At 48.8% G+C, this 16,741-nt stretch overlaps 1 long non-coding RNA gene across 1 annotated transcript; it reads left to right on the forward strand.

Moving 5' to 3' along the window:
• Positions 1–254: 254 nt before the first annotated feature.
• LOC123283321 (uncharacterized) lies at positions 255–12,826 on the forward strand. The gene is made up of 3 exons (XR_006523949.2): positions 255–1,605; positions 1,843–1,987; positions 8,573–12,826. It is a non-coding gene; the product is annotated as an uncharacterized lncRNA (long non-coding RNA).
• Positions 12,827–16,741: the final 3,915 nt, after the last annotated feature.

The following is a 16,741-nucleotide window of genomic DNA, read 5'->3' on the forward strand; positions in this document are numbered from 1 at the left end:
TTTGATGGCAATCTTTAGCATTCTTTGGCTTCTGCTGCATCGCCCCAGTCTCTGTCTTCATCTTCACAAGGCAACCTCCCTGTGTGTGTGTCTGTGTCCAAATTTACCCTCTTTTTTTTTTTTTTTATTCTGGACATTTTATTTATTTATTTTTTTTTATTAATGTTATGATGGATTACAAGCTTGTGAAATTTCAGTTGTACATTTTTGTTAGTCATGTTGTGGGTACACCACTTCCCCCTCCGTACCCTCCCCCCACCCCCCCTTTTCCCTGGTAACCACCGATCAGATCTCCTTCTCAATATACTAATTTCCACCTATGAGTGGAGTCATATAGAGTTCGTCTTTCTCTGACTGACTTATTTCGCTTAACATAATGCCCTCGAGGTCCATCCACATTGTTGTGAATGGGCCAATTTCGTCTTTTTTTATGGCTGAGTAGTATTCCATTGTGTATATATACCACATCTTCTTTATCCAATCATCAGTTTCTGGGCATGTAGGCTGGTTCCACGTCTTGGCTATTGTAAATAATGCTGCGATGAACATAGGGGTGCAACGGACTCTTGAGATATCTGATATCAGGTTCTTAGGATAGATACCCAGTAATGGGATGGCTGGGTCATAGGGTATTTCTATTTTTAACTTTTTGAGAAATCTCCATACTGTTTTCCATAGTGGCCAAATTTACCCTCTTTTTAGGACACCAGTCATATCAGTTAGGGGGCCACCCTACTCCAATATGACCTCATCTTTTTTTTTTTTTTTTTAAAAGGTATGCTCTTTTTGGTGAGGGAGATTGGCCCTGAGCTAATATCTGTTGCCTATCTTCCTCTTTCTTTTTTTTTCTCCTCAAAGCCCAGGTACATAGTGGTATATCCTAATTGTATGTCCTTCTAGTTCTTCTATGTGGGATGCTGCCACAACATGGCTTGACAAGCGGTGCTAGGTCTGTGCCCAGGATCTGAACCAGCAAACTCCCAGTCACCAAAGCAGAGCACATGAACTTAATCACTATGCCACTGGGCTGGCCCTGACCTCATGTTAATTTAACTAATTACATCTGCAAAGACCCTATTTCCAAATAAGGTCACATTCTGAGATCCTGTGGGTTAGGATTTCAATATATGAATTTGGGGGGCACACAATTTAGCCCATAACAAATGGGGCCTCCCTCCCTCCCAGTATCTCATTCCGTATTTGAGTCTTCCTAATGATCTTACTTTGGTGCCAGCCCATACATTCACTAAAGATTCCTTCTTCAAACCACTTGCAAATGCCCAGCGCACCAGTCAGAGGCCAGGGACACTCACATTGCTTTCCTTGGAGCCCAGGTGTGACTGGCCCCACCCCGGGTGAGACTGCCTCCATTAATGATAACAACTGGGGAGCAGGAAGGAGAAAAACTGATAAGGGAGAGAAGGTTAAAAATAACCCAGGTGGGAGGGGACTGCCAAATGACCTTCGTCCTCTGTAACTCTGATTTACAAATAGCACAGCCAGGAGGTCATCTGGGCTGTAAAACCTCATCACCTCACAGCTGACACAGCTTTCTGCTCAGTGGCCTGGGAATTTCCAGTCCCGGAGAAATGTGACCATAACATGGTGGGCCACTTCTCTGTCTTTGTCCTGGCAGCCCTTCCGTACCTTCCTAAGAGTGGGGAAGCTCTGTCTGCGAGACTCACCCTTCTCTGTCCCTGTATGAGGAGGGGTTGGCTTAGGAGAGCTCACAGTCCTTCAGAGCAGGTGGCTACCTGGGACCCAGTTCAACCCCTTGCCATCGGTGTGACTTGGGAAGTCACAGAATTTATTTGAGCCTCTGTTTTCTCATCTGCAAAACAGGAATAAGAAAGAAGCCTTGCCTGCCCGCCTCACCAGGTTACGGTGAGGAGGTATCTAAGAGGCATGGCCAGGCCTCCGGATGCAGGAAGGACCAAGGTGGGCACCTAGTCCCATCAGCATCTTGATTCCTCTCTCTCATTGCATGGTAAGTCTGTTCGGAGTGGGTGTTAAGTGCATTAGGCTCCTCGCTACTCAAAGTGTCGTCCCTGGTGGAACGGCAGCAGCAGCATCCTGTGGGAGCTGGTCAGAGATGCAGACTCTCAGGCCCCAACCCAGACCTTCTGAACCAGAACCTGCATTTTAACCAGATCCCCAGGAGAGCTGTGCGCTCATTGAAGTTTGAAAAGCATGCTTTAGTGGACATTGTTTTTGCCTGTATTAGGTCTATTCCTCTTTCTGATAAAAGAAAACTCATTTTCTTTAGGAGAATCATGGGCCCCCCCCCCCCACCCCCTTGCTAGCTTTATGTGCTTCAGTGGGGCTTATCTACTCTCCAGATCCCCGAGGGGGCAAGAAAACTAGTCCTGGCCAATCAGAACCAAGCTTGGGACTTTGGCCAGAACTGTTGGGAAAGAGGAGCTCTCTTTGTGGCCATTATTCAGCTGTAGCATAGAAGCCTGGAGCTGGGTGGCGCCATCTTGGTCACTACTGTGGGGAATCTAAGAATGGAACCCCCATAGAGAGGAGCAGAAGTGTGTGTGTGTGTGTGTGTGTGTGTGTGTAAGAGACAGACAGCAGAAGATTCCTGATCACATCTTTTGAGCTTCCACCTTTGTCCAAAACCAGATCAATTCTCTTGGCTTTTCAGTCCATATAAGCCAACCAATTCTCTTTTACCTAAGCCAGTGTGTGATGGGTTTCTGGTACATGCAAAGAACAGCCCTCCATTCCACAGTGCTGCTGAACCGAGAGTAAGGCAAGGTTTTCGTCCCTGTGGAGCTGGCCCACCGACTACTCTAGGGGCAAAGAGCAAAGGACCATTACGATGGCGAGTGGGTAGTGCCCAGATAGAGGGCAGCACAGAGGTCGGAACTGTGGCTGAGCTTCTCGGGGAGAGGGGCACAGAGGGCTCCCCAGAGGAGATAGCACCCGAGCTAACTGAAGGACAAAAGGAGTTAGCCAGATGGGCGGTGCAGGTGAGAGCATTCCAGGCTGAGGGAAGTGAGCCAAGGCAGGGAGGTGGGACACAGCCTGAGGGGTTCAGGGTCCTACAGTCCTCAGGGTAGCACAGGGGACAGGGGAGGACAGGGGTGAAGAGAGAGGAGGACTTGGTGGGCTGCAATGATACGGAGCTGGGACTCTGTCTGCTGGCATCCCTCGGGCGTGCCCAAAGGCACTGAGGTAAAGGGGACAGGGGAGGGGCGTCTGGAGGGGGAGGGTCGTACTACTGAATAAACGACGCCCAAGCTTTCCTGGTGCCATTCCTGAGGGACAAATCACACCTGTGTCCAGCTCCCTGCCCTCAGGAATCCTGGGGACACTCTGGTTTGATGGGCAAAGAGTTGGCATCGTGGCCAGAAGATCCAGGTGGAATCTCAGTTCTGCCGCTAACAGCTGTGTAATCTTGGTAGTCCCTTCGCTTTTCTGGTTCTCATCTGTAAAAGTGGAGATTCAGAATTCCTGCCTCCAAACGGCTGCAGCAAAAATTGGGTGAGATTATGACAGAAAAGCATTTTAGACCCACAAAGAAAGCACACCTGCAGCCTAGAGGGGGAAGGAAGTTTCTGCAGGCTAAGGCCACTGAGGGGGTGTAGAAGGAGGCCCTCTTTGCTGTGAAGGTACAACCCCCTGGCTTCTGTGCCTTCTCACCCCTGCTCATGAAATCTGGTTGCCATCAGAGAGGCCGTTCCAGGGGCCTAGCTCCATCCCCCACCAGGCCCTGCTTGGCCATTTCCAAGGGCGCTGCCCCCAGGCCCGGGCTTCTGAGATGCTGCTGGCCACCAGGCATTCCCAGCCTGGGCTCTGGGTGGAAATGCAGTATCCCCGAGGCTCTGGGAAAAGGAAAGGGCTTCCCACCCTGGGGTCTGAAGACGCTAGAACCACAGTTGCCACCTACTGAGCATTTCCTGTGTGGGTCAGTTACTGGACCAAACAATGACACGCACTAACTTATGTTCTTGTCAGATTCATTCTCCATCCTATAGCATCCCCATTTTAACAGTGAAGAATGGCTCAGAGAGGGAAAGACACTTGCCCAAGGTCCCACAGCTACCAAGTGGTGAGACAAGATGCAGAGCTGGGTGAGTCTGAAAGCCTGCTCTGTCCTCCAAGCCACAGGGCTGCGCGTGGAAACACTGGACTCTCTCCTCGAAATGGAGCAGAGGGAGCATTTACTTTTTGGCTCCCCTTGCCTCCCCTGTGCAGCCATTTCACCTCCCTGGGCCTGAAGAATAGGATGCAAGCATCCCAGGGGAGTGATGACTTCTGCAGGAGGTAGGGAGGGAGAGGCCTGACCAGGTGACAGACAGGTCTTCACAACCCAAAGGTCTGGACGTTTCTGGTGGAATGATGGTCAGTGGGTGACATATCGGGCAGGGGTCCTACCTGAACGCTCCCTTCTAAGCACACCAGTGCAGCGGTGTCCCTCTCCAGCATGCCCTACCCTGCCCCTAGGCTTCTCACTGGGAGCTCTGGGCCCACAACCTCAGGGCGAGTTTGCGATCAGCTTGTGCGTCAGGTTGCCTGAGCATGTCCCTGCCTCCAGACTGGAGGCCTCAGGAGAGAGGGGACAGTGGCCAGAGGCAGAGACAGCAGTTGGGGCCCTAGGCCACCTGTTGAGGAAAAGCCATCCATGACCAGATGAGTTGGTCACTCTATTCCCTGAGTGTCCAGAACTCACCCCGGGGCTGGCAGGGGTGGTGGGTGGGCATGCAGGGCAAGATCGGGATCAGAATCCCCCTGCCTCCCAGGAGAGTGGGGGCTGCTTTCCTAGAGGCCCAGAGCACCTTCACGCCTACGGGACTTGTACCCGGAAGTGCTGAGAGAGAGGAGATGTGGGTATGCAGGCATGAGTGTGCCTGCGTGTGCACGGATCTCTCGCATGTGTCTGTGTGGGTAGCCGAGTGGGGGAGTGTCTGTTGTGCAGCTGCTGCGTGTAGATCGTGAGAGCCGTGAGAGCCGCCTGTTGTCTACATGGTCAGGGCTACGCGTGGGGAGGGCGGGGGCTGGGGGTTATCTTTGTGTCTGTGAATCCGCTGTGTGTGCACATTGTGGGTGGAAGTGAAAGGCGTGGGAGGTGTGAGTGGAGAATTATCTGTTGCCCGTGGGAGCTGTTTTGTGTGTATTTTATGTGGCTCTGTCAGTTGCGGGGGTTTGCCAATGGGGAACAATGTTGTCCTCAAGAGTCTGTGTGTGATGGTTGGGCGTAGGGATGAGTGGTGAGCGTGTGTGAGCAGGTGAGCTCTCCTGATGTGTGAGTCCGTATGTGTGTCACTGTCCTGTGCGTTGGGTGGGCGAGTCCCCAGAGTGAGGTGAGGAGGGTGTCACGGGTGAGCCCACTGAGTGGTTGGACAGCACTCATTACTGCCCCAAGGGCAGGAGTGCCGACCCCAGGGTTCAAATTGTCCTCGGTTAAGTCCCAGTTACCACCTGGCTAATACCCTAGCCTGGGGGACTGGAGGGCCCCTGTGGCTTCTTCCCCCACCTCATCGCCTTTCAGAGCTAAGGAAGCTGCAGATGGCTTGGCAGCACAAAGCCCCCAGGTCCCATTTACCACTTTTTTTTAGAAGGAAAATTGCTGGTGACACTCCCACCTGCTTTCCGGAGAGTGGCTTTCAGCCCAGATGTGTCTTCAAGGCAAGGCCGGCACCTCAGAGCACCTGACAGTTCGGTTCCTCAGCATTGTTGTCATAAGTCTCCAGAATATTAGAATAATAGAGCCATATGGCCGATTGTGAGGGGGAGAGAAAGGCCTGTGCCTTTGTGTGAGGCTGAGAGGAAGTGGGGAGGTGGGGAGACAGGAGGAGGAGAGGGGAGGGAGGAAAGGAGAGGCTGGAGAATGAGGGGGCAGGCCAAGAGGGGCTTCCTGTCCAAAAGAGGGTGACCTGGCCAGCTATGAGGCTCCAGGGAGGGTTTGACACCAGGAACTGGCAGGGATCCACTCTGGGCCTGGGGGAGGAGGGGAAGCAGAGTCTGAGGGGTGCATGTAGGGGTCTCCAGGCTCTACCAGGAAGCCACAGCCAGAGAGGCTGGGGGTTGGAGGGGGGAGACTTCCTCTCCCACCCACGTCATTTTGTGACTCGCAGATCCCCCCACCTGTGAGAGTTGTAAGGCTGGAATTGAAAGGCCCCACTGGGTGATGCTTTGGACCTTCCAGGCTTCAGCCAACCCACTCCTGAGTCCTTCAACCTCACCCAGAGATGGACCCCAGCAGAGAAGGGTCTGCCTCCCCTGCCATCTGGAGAGGGCGTGCTAGCTGAGCCTTCCCTGGATTCCAGTCACATCTCTGAAAACACAAGCAAAGCCCGACACAGTTGCTGGGTCCCTGGGCAGAGCGTGGCCAAATGACTGTCTCCTCCTGAGTTCCGTGGAAGGAAACTGTGAGGAAACAAATTTCCTCTTGATACACTGTGGATTGACTCCAGTTAGCTTCCCAGTGGCCCATAAAATAATAGCAACACTTGCTGGGTCCAGGTTTTGTGCCAAGTGCTATTAGGTAGAGCTTGAAGAGAGCAGCTATTAGCAGCTCCATTCCCGAGCAGAGAGAGGGTAGGTGACTCTGCCAAGCTCCCATGAACTAGGAAATCCCAGGCCAAGTCAGACCCCAGGCAGTCGACCACCTGGCACTTACCCTTAACCAGCTGGCCTCCACGCTTCTTCAGAAAAGGTAGATTTGTGAAATGCAGCAAGGAGGGAACAGAGGAGCATTTCAGGGGCCTGGGTGACACATTTGGGGACGCTGAGCCACAGGGCACGTACCTGGGAGATTAGCCCAACCTTAGAGTGGGCTCCCTGAGACGGTGCAGCCACGATTTTGGAAAAGCCAAGTGCAGAGGAGATGCTCCTGGAGGGAAGGACCAAAGGCTTGGCTTGGCTTGCGGGTACTAGTCAGGGTAAAGAGCCAGGAAAGACTAGAGGCCTGAGCAATGATGGTTCAGGGTCCTGGGAGGCAGGTGAGAGAGCACCACAACCATCCTCAGAGCTAAATTGGGTTAATGTCTCTGTAGCCTGTCGTTGGTGCTCCAAGTGTCCCTCAGTCTGTAGGCAAACCCAGTGTTCTAAGGTGTTTCAGAGACTGTGCTGGGCTGGAAAGCATGCTGGGGATAGGGGACCTCTGAGGGCTTTGATTTTGAAGACAGATCTTTGGAAGAAGAGCTAGCCAGCCCCATGGGTGATGGTGGAGAAAAGATCCCAGCACCTTTTTTTCTGAGGAAGATTTTCCCTGAGCTAACATTTGTGCTAATCTTCCTCTATTTTGTATGTGGGTCACTACCACAACATGGCCACTGATGAGTGGTATAGGTCTGCACCTGGGAACTGAACCTGGGCTGCTGAAGTGGAATGTGCCAAACTTAACCACTAGACCATGAGACTGGCCCCTGGCACCGTTTTATACTTAATGATATCCTGAGGTTCTGCTGCCTTAGTACACAGAGAGCCTCCTTATGCTTTTTCACAGCTGCATAGTATTCTGGTGGGTGGACATCCTGTAATTTCTTTAGCCAATCCCATACTAGTGGACATTTAGGTTGTCACTGCTATTATAAACAATACACCTGGGGGTCTATCTGTAGGATAAATTTCTAGAAGTAGAATCACTAAATCAAAGAGCACAAGCCTTTATAGTTTGATGACATGTTGCCAATTAGACCTCTCTAGAGGTTGTCCCAATTTATCCTCCCCCTCAACAGTGTTAGCAAACATTTTGGTCTTTCCCAGACCGACAGGTGAAACATGGGGTCTCAGAGTAATTTTAGTTTTCATTTCTCTCATTAGGAGATGGATGAACACCTTTTCTACATTTAAGAGCCATCTGTCTCTTCAAGGAATTTTCTTATTTAAAGTGCATGAGAGTTATCAGCACTGTCATAACACCTTTAAACTAGTAATTAGAATTCTGTTTTCCCAAGGACCAGGTGAATGCCTAAAATAAAACTCTAGTTTTTTAATGAGGTGGATGAGGCACTGGGCAATCAGAAAGCAGGTCTTTTCACCCGTTCTTCCAGCGCATCCTTGGTTTTCTCATCTTAGGATGGGAAGCTGGACTGATGGGATCCTCAAACCCAGTCCAGAGCAGCCCTGTGGTCTCACTCAGCCTGGAGCCTCAGCACCCTGGTTGAGTGACTCACTGTGAGGTAAGCTGCCAGCAAGTTTATGTTTTGAGCTGCTGATTGTTAAGGTGCCCCATTGATGGAAAAGGAGGGTGAGTTCCAGGGTCCCCAGATGTACTGCCACCCTCCCCCGTTCACATCATCATACACTTTCCAGCTGAGATAGAGGAGGGAGGGACCCAGCCAGTGGGATCCTCCTGGGACTGGACCCTGTGCTCCAATGTGGTCCCTTCAGTGGTGGGCGTGCCGAAGCTGGAGGGGGTTTGCTGACTTGCCCTGTGAAAACAGCACGGCCCCAGGAACAAGGAGGTCAACTCTTCAGCTCTGGACAAATCAGTTCCTCTCTCTGGCCCCTGCCTGCTTATCCACAAAATGGCAGCTTTGGGCAAGGCGGTTGAGCCTTTCTGCTTTGAAATGTGTCTGCCCTTTCCTAAAATGAACCACACTCATTTTCTCCTCAGGGTCTTTGCGCTGCTGTTCCCTCTGCTAGAAAACTCTTCCCCTGTATCTTCACACGCCAACCCTTCTCATCATCCTAGCTGCAGCCAGATACCTTCCTCTCAGAGAAGTTGCCTGACGCTCCGGCTGCAGTCAGTCTCACTGGTGTCATCCCAGCTGAGTTCCGTCACCACTGTCACCCGCTGGAATCACCTGCTTACTGACTTGTTTCCATGTTTACCGAGTCCGTGCTGTTCATCACTTTGTCCCAGTGTCTGCACAGTGCCTGGCACAGAGAAGGCAGGGGAAATAAAGACCTTGGAGACCCTTGGAGGGTCTCCAAGGGCTGCAGGCGTGCTGAGGAGTGAGCCAGCCTGTGTGTTGTAGAAACTAGGCAGGCGAGATGGGGGTTCTTCAGGAGGAATGCGGGGAGCAGCCAGACCAGAGGAGAGGACTTAGCAGTACAGTCCTTGAATCCCAGCATTCAGGGGCTTCTCTGCCTCAGCCCCGCAAACCTGTGGGGCCTGGGGAGCCCCTTTACACTCTTCATGAGAACTATAGGCTCATCTAATAGCAAAGGAAGCGCTTTTTAAAATGTGTGTTTTGGCGTCCAGTCACAAGTTTACAAGTTTTAGATCACTGTCTGGAGACAAGGGAAGACATCCCAACTCCCCCCGAGGCAGGTCACCCAGAAGCCGAACATACAAAGGCCCTTTGTTTCCCTCCCTTATCTCAGCCAGACATCTCTCCGTGAGTCCTTTCCCGTGATGCCAGCAGGGTGGTTAACTGTGCGGCCTGTCGCCAGTGACGTGACCCAGCTCTGTGCCTTACATCGTAGTTAGGAGGGTCACAGGAGGTGCACAAGTTCTTAGGGACCACGCATCCCAGACTTCCCTTCCCACCCACTGTCTGGGGCTCAATATGGGCACAGCCCCTCCAAACCCCTTCCCCAAGCACCATATTACTCTCCCCAAGGCACGCCAGGATCATTTCTCCCTCCTGCTAAGGCCTCCACTGGCATGTTCATTGCAGGATCAGTCCAAAGGACACGTCCAGCAATAGGAGCTGGTCCAACAACCGAAAACCATCTAGACTAGGCTTTCTCCACCTCGGCCCTATGGACTTCTTATTGGGGGCCGTCTTGTACACTGCAGCGTATTTAGCAGCATCCCTGGCCTCCATCCGCTAGATGCCAGTAGCACCTCCCACCCCAGTGTGACAACCAAAAATGTCTTCAGACGTTGCAAATTGCCTGGTTGAGAATCAAGTCCATTAGTCTATACAACAGAATTCTATGCAGCCATTAAGAATGACAAATCATAATAAAAGTAATTATAACTAAAATTTACTGAGGGCACACAATGTACCAGGCCCAGTTCTGAACTTTACACTTAATATCTTCTTTAATCCTCACAGCTTTAATTCCTCCCCATTTTAAATATGATGAAATTCAGGCATAGACAGATTCATTAACTTGCTCAAGGTCACACAGCCAGTAAGATGCCCACAACACAGTGTTAAGAGAAAAAAGATAAGAAAACAGTATATGTAGTATTAATTATTTTTTTTTGTTTAAAAACACATGTATACAACACCCCCCGCCCCGATTTTGTGTCGCAAAATATATGTGTTATCAACAGTTCTTTCTAGGTCTTGAGATTGCAGATGAATCTTATTTTACTTTTGTTTCTCTGTAGTTTCATATATATGTAAAACTAAATTTATATAAATATTTTATATATTTATACATAAACAATATATAATTTTTACATTAATATTTACATAACGTATATATACACATATATGTTTTGTAACAAGAAAAAACATGGTGTCATCTCGAGCCTTGGAGGCGAGGCATCTTCAGCCCCATTTCGAGTCCAAGGTGACAGGTAGGGACACCAGAGCAGCCCTGAAGGATCAGGATGTCTCTGGGGCCTTGTCTGGAGCTGGAGGTTGGAATAGACCCCACCAGAGACTAATGGGGTACCTTCCCAGCAGGCTCTGGGAAACCTGTATTTTTTGCCCCTTTCCAGAAGGTGGTGGGGTGGGGACACTTTGCTGGATGATGGGCATCTAAAGAATATGTAAGACTTCAAACCCAATGAGCTGCCCCCTTGAGACGTGTTGTAGGGAGAATGAAGACTGTCCCAGGGGCCCCAGCAAGGCAGACAGACAGCAGCACGACAACAGTGAGCCTGATTCTTTTAAAACAATTTTAAATAAGACCCAACGTGATCATTTAGTGAGTAAACGATGTCATGAATAGCATCCCTTTTTATTCCTAAAATAACCAAACGACTCTACATTTCTAAGGGGAGTTTTGAAATGTAAAACAATTATTTTTAAGGCAGAAAAAAGTAAGTCCAAATATTAACAGTAGCAGGATAGAGGCTAAAAGAGAAATGGGCGTTAGAGCCAGACAGACCTGAGCTGAGGCCCACTCTGCTCACACTAGCCCTTCACTTATGGGAAGCTCAGTTTTTGTGGTCCTCAGATGGGGTTCGTATAGATGCAAAGGGCTGGAGGGCTGGAGGGGAGGGTCCGGGGAGTCTGATGCACAGTTCCTGGCAGGAGGTTCGCACCCAACGACCGGTAACTTACCACGGCAGGATGGTGGCTTTCTGGTGAATTTTTTCCCTCTATACTCTGGTCAGTTTGCTAGAGGCATATTATTTTTAGAATCAGAAAAAGAAAAAACCCTATGAGACAAAAGAAAGGTGAGGAGCAAGAGGTGATAAATGATTTGCAGGGAGCAAAGGGCAGAGAGACATGCTCTTTAGAAACCATGGTTCTGAGGCCTGGAGCTTAACCTGCAGTTAACGGGGCCGAGAGGCAGGTGGGTGCACCCACAAGTTTCCTTACTGAGAATTTCCTGCCTTTGAGCCCGCCCACCTGTCCCCAGTTCACAGATCTCAGGGAAACCCCAGGGTAACAAGCTCCTCCCCTCACGCCCACTCCTGGTGGGGCAAACAGGCCTGTAGGGCCCAGGCTGGGGCTTCTGTAGCCCACCTACCTCGCCCTCCGCCCTCCGCCCTCCGCCAGCTGCTTTTGTCTGCTGTGCTCCTGGGCTGGGTGTCTGATGTGCAAGTGATGTCAGGTAAGGAACAAAGGCCAAGGACCACAGAATCTGTATTTGGTTTCACATGTTTCTGCCTCATTTCCGGTTCTTTCTTTTTTTCTTTTTTCTTTTTTATTGTAAATTTTTTTAAAGTCATTCCTTTAGATAAATTGGGCTTCATGAAAATTTAAACTTGTGCATCGTAAGATACTATTTTAGACTCAAAAGGCAACCCACAGAATGGGAGAAAATATTTACAAATCATATCTGATAAGGGACTAATATTCAGAATATATAAACAACTAAAACTTGACAACAACAAAATAACAACCCAATTCAAAAATGGGCAATGGACCTGAAAAGACATTTCTCCAAAGAAGACATACAAATGGCTGATAAGCATATGAAAAGATGCTCAACATCACTAATCACTAGGGAAATGCAAATCAAAACCACAATGAGCTACCACCTCAGGCCCATTATGGTAGCTGTTACCAAAAAAGCAGAAAACAACAAGTGTTGGCGAGGATGTGGAGAAATTGGAACCCTGTGCATTGCTGGTAGGAATGTAAAATGGTACAATCTCTATGGAAAACATTATGGAGGTTCCTCAAAAAATTAAACATAGAATTATCACGTGATCCAAGAATTCTCTTCTGGGTATGTACACAAAAGAATTGAAAGCAAGGACTTGAATAGATACCTGGACACCAATATTCATAGCGCATTGTTCACAAGAGCCAAGGTGGAAACAACTCAAATGTCCACTGATGGATGAATAGATAAACAAAGGTTCTATATAGATAGAATGGCCTTAAGAAGAAGTGAAATTCTAACATATGCTACAATATAGATAAACTTTGAAGACGTTATTCTTTCTTTCTTTCTTTATTTTTATTATTTTTTTTAAAGATTCCATTTTTCCTTCTTCTCCCCAAAGCCCCTGGGTACATAGTTGCGTATTTTAGTTGTGGGTCCTTCTAGTTGTAGCATGTGGGACACCACCTCAGCATGGCCTAATGAGTAGTGCATAGGTCCGTGCCCAGGATCCGAACCGGCGAAACCCTGGGCTGCCAAAGCAGAGCTCACGAACTTAACCACTCAGCCACAGGGCCGGCCATGAAGACATTATTCTTAGAGAAATAAGCCAGACAAAAAAGGACAAATATAATTCTATTTATGAGAGATATCTGGAATAGACAAGTTCATAGAGACAGAAAAATAGTGGTCACAAGGGGCTGGGGGAAGGGGGGAGTGGGGAGTTATTGTTTAATGGGTATGGGGTTTGTTTGGGATGATGAGAAAGTTCTGGACATGGATAGTGGTGATGGTTGCACAGCAATGTGAATGTACTTAATGCCATTAAACTGTACACTTAAAAATGGCTAAAATGGTAAATTTATTTTATATTTATTTTACCAGAAAAAAACATTTAATGGAAGGACTAATAAATATCTCCTAGTATAGAGAATATCTCCCTTATTCTGCAGAGAAATCAATTGAGGCTGAGAGAGGTGAAAAAAAGAGCATTCCTTTAAAATCATTTTTGATACCTGAAGTATAACAGGTATTCTTGAATTTAAACGATACAGATCGAGTGAAACCCCCTTCAGGCCACCCTCCTTAACCACATCCCCTCCCCAGGTGGTAACCACAGCAAATCGCTTTGTGTGAATTCTTCTTGATCTTTTTTATAGGTTTATAGAAATGGAACCATTCTTGTACGTATTTTGCAACTTGCCCTTTATACTTAATGCTGTTTCTTGGAGATCTTTCCATGTCAGTTCATATGAGTGACCTTATTCTTCCAAACTGCTGTGCAGTATGCTATAGTATGCCCATACTGTAGCTAAATGTTCCCCTACTGTTGGACACTTAGGCTATTTTCAGTATTTGGCTATCACCGATAATTCAGCGTAAATTCCTCTTTACGCACATGTAGGAGTGTTTCTTTCAGAAAACTTCCATTTACTTATAAAGGTTACAAGCATACATGAATGAACATCAATAAAATAGTTGCTGATTATTGGTGCTCAGGAAATGCTAAATATTTTCCATCATAATTCCACGTGTTGTTACTCCTCCAATCAGCCCCATGAGGAAGTCTAGTCACTATCCCCACGGATGATGGTGAGGTCCAGAAAACTCGAATCATTTGCCTCGGATCACATGAGAGAGCCCTGGGCCTTCAAGTGAACCTGGTCTAATCATGCAAGGGTCTTAGTCTGTGATCTCCTTGAGACCAGGGCTTGGATCTTGCTCCCGCTCTGTCCCCACGTCTGACAGAGGTCTGGAATGCCACCAGCACTAACAAATGCTTTTTGGATGTTGTTGAGCAAATGAAGGAATGAATGGATATGCGGGACTGTACTGCAGCTGTTGCGACTCTGTGGCCAGCATTTGTCCACATCCCCGTCTGTCCACCCATGCTGCCCACTGCCCATGCCCTAGGCCCCATCAGGAAACAGGGGTCAGACACCACCAATCTCTCCAATCTCATTTTCAACAGCCCCCAGCATGTCCCTCTACTCCACTCACTGGAAGGTGACCTCTCCACCTGGACCTCCTGCCCTGATGCTGTCCTCAGACAGGCACCTGACCAGACCCACTGGGTTCTCAACGCTTCCTGGCCCTCATCCCTCAGGGCACTCCCAGAGCTCTTATCCTCCTGCATTATATACTTACTAACTTGCTTTTTAAAAGTTTGAATGGCCATTATCCCCTTTGAAAATGCTCCTCTGTGTTCAATACAGATGAAGCAGCTGAGGCAGGGAGAGGTCATGTGACTTGCCCAGGGCCCCAGCCAGTGGGCAGCAGGATGGCATTCGCACCCAGGTCTCGGCAGCCTCCAAGGTCGATGCCCTTCCTGTCACCCCTGTAGCTTCCGAGATAAACCTGAAGGAGGCTCACTTGTTATCAAACGGAGTCGCACAGGGTCTAGGAACATTCATTTATTTCCTGATACCAGCTCTGCCTTCAGACACACAGAATAAGTCCCAGCCCTGCCATGTGGCAGCAGGCTCAAGGGACAAGCAGCCAAGACTGAAGTTGTTCAGGTTCAGTGGACCCTCTCATCCCCTGGTTCCCTGGGACTCCCTTTTGACTTCACTCTGCGGTCAACTCCCTAAGTGTAGGATCTTCTCTTTGACTACTGTGCCCTCCCACTAGCCCCCAGCCTGGAACAGGTGCTGCTTAAACACCATTTTTACTCCTGTTTCAGTCCCTTGCCCTTCAGCTATTGCTCCTAAATGAGATGGGGCCAGGTAGGTAAGGAAAAAGAGTAAATCAGTTCCCTTTAGAACTCCCAAAGCTCCAGTCACCCTAACAGTAGCGTCTACCATTTCTGGAGGCCTTGGTCTGTGCCGGGCACAGTCCGGATAGTCATTGCCTCGTTTCCTTCTCACATCAGCTCCGTGAAGAAGGAACTGGTATTGTCTCCATTTTGCAGATGAGGAAGTGGAGGCTTGAGAGCTTAAGTACCTTCCCAAGTTAATGCAGCTGAAGTGTGGCTGAGACCGAAACCCTGACTCGTGGCCGTTAAACTTGACAGTCCCCGGCTGTATCAGCCAGGGTCCAGCAGGAAATGGGACACAGTCAAATTGGGTAGTTGAGGAGGGTAAATAAAGGGACCCTGTACAAGGGTGTGAGCAGGGGCTTGGAGAGCACAACCTTTGGCCACTGCCAACTGCACGGACAGCATCGCTGGGCAGGTAGCCAGATGGGAGGGGATAATTACCAGAACCTGAGCCCAGAGGGCAACATGGAGAGGCTCCCTGACAGGAACTGTCGTCTTCAGTAGAGGGACACAGGCAGTGACCCCACAGGGAGAGAACAAATATCCCCAACCTGCTCACCTCCCTCCTTGCCTCCTCCAGCTAGTGTCCCACTGGACAAATCCAGCTGGAAGCCAGAGAGCACGGGACCCCACTGATGTAATCCACAGAGCTCAGCTTCCAGGCACAGAGGAGGGTAGACAGTGGATGGCAGCAGGGGTGAGCAGCAAACAGGAGGTCCCCAGAATGCTAGTCAGATAGGACTAAGACTCACTAGATGTGGGTGTAAGACACAGGTATCTTGGGATCTATGCGGCACACACAGAGGTGGAGATTTCCTTCCTTTATTGAAGGTTCAATCAGACTCAAAAGCAACCATTTCTCCTCTCCATCACCTCCACCACAGAGAACAGGCAGAGGGGAGGCTGAATGCTGGGTGGGGTCCTTCTCTAGGCAGTGCATCAATTTGTCGCAGAACTCAGGGCCCTGAGCTCCACCCCTACTTGCAAGGAAAGGACCCCAGACCCACCATGGGCCTCCACATGTAGGTAACCTAGACATGTAAGTACTTTGAAAAGGAAGAACCTTGGATGAGACAATGACTCCATGAAGAGCCTGGGTCACCAGTCCTGAAGCATTTACCAGGAGCCCATCACATGTGCCCTGAGCTGTGCCCATGAGTAGGGCTCAGATTTGAATCAGGCACAGACCCTGCCCACATTTGGCCACCATCTAATAGAGAACTCAAACATGTAAGATGTTAATTATATTACAGCGTGGTAAATGCACTAGTAGAAGTGTGTGCATGTACAACTCAACAATAAAAAGACAAACAATTCAATTAAAAGATGGGCAAAGGACTTGAATAGACATTTCTCCAAAGAAGATACACAAATGGTCAATAAGCACATGAAAAGGTACTTGACATCATTAGTCATTAGGGAAATGCAAATCGAAACCCCAATGAGATACCACTTCACGTCCACTAAGATGACTACAATTAAAAAGACAGATCATACAAAAGCTGGAAGGGGTGTATAGAAATTGGAATCCTCATGCACTGCTAGCAGGAATGTAAAATGGTGCAGTCGCTTTGGAAAACAGTTTGGCAGTTCCTCAAAGTGTTAAACACATACAACCCTGCAATTTGGCTCTTAGGTGTATACCCAAAAGAAATGAAAACATATGTCAGCACAAAAATTGTACACAAATATTCTTAGTAGCATTATTCAGAATAGCCCCAAAGAGAAAAAAACGCAAATGTTCATCAAATGATGAGTGGATAAATGAAGTGTGGTATATCCATACAATAGAATATTATTCAGCTATAAAAATGAATAGAGTGCATTCACCTACTAATA

The sequence above is a fragment of the Equus asinus genome, chromosome 2, assembly GCF_041296235.1.
Source record: "Equus asinus isolate D_3611 breed Donkey chromosome 2, EquAss-T2T_v2, whole genome shotgun sequence".
Taxonomy (NCBI): Eukaryota; Metazoa; Chordata; class Mammalia; order Perissodactyla; family Equidae; genus Equus; species Equus asinus.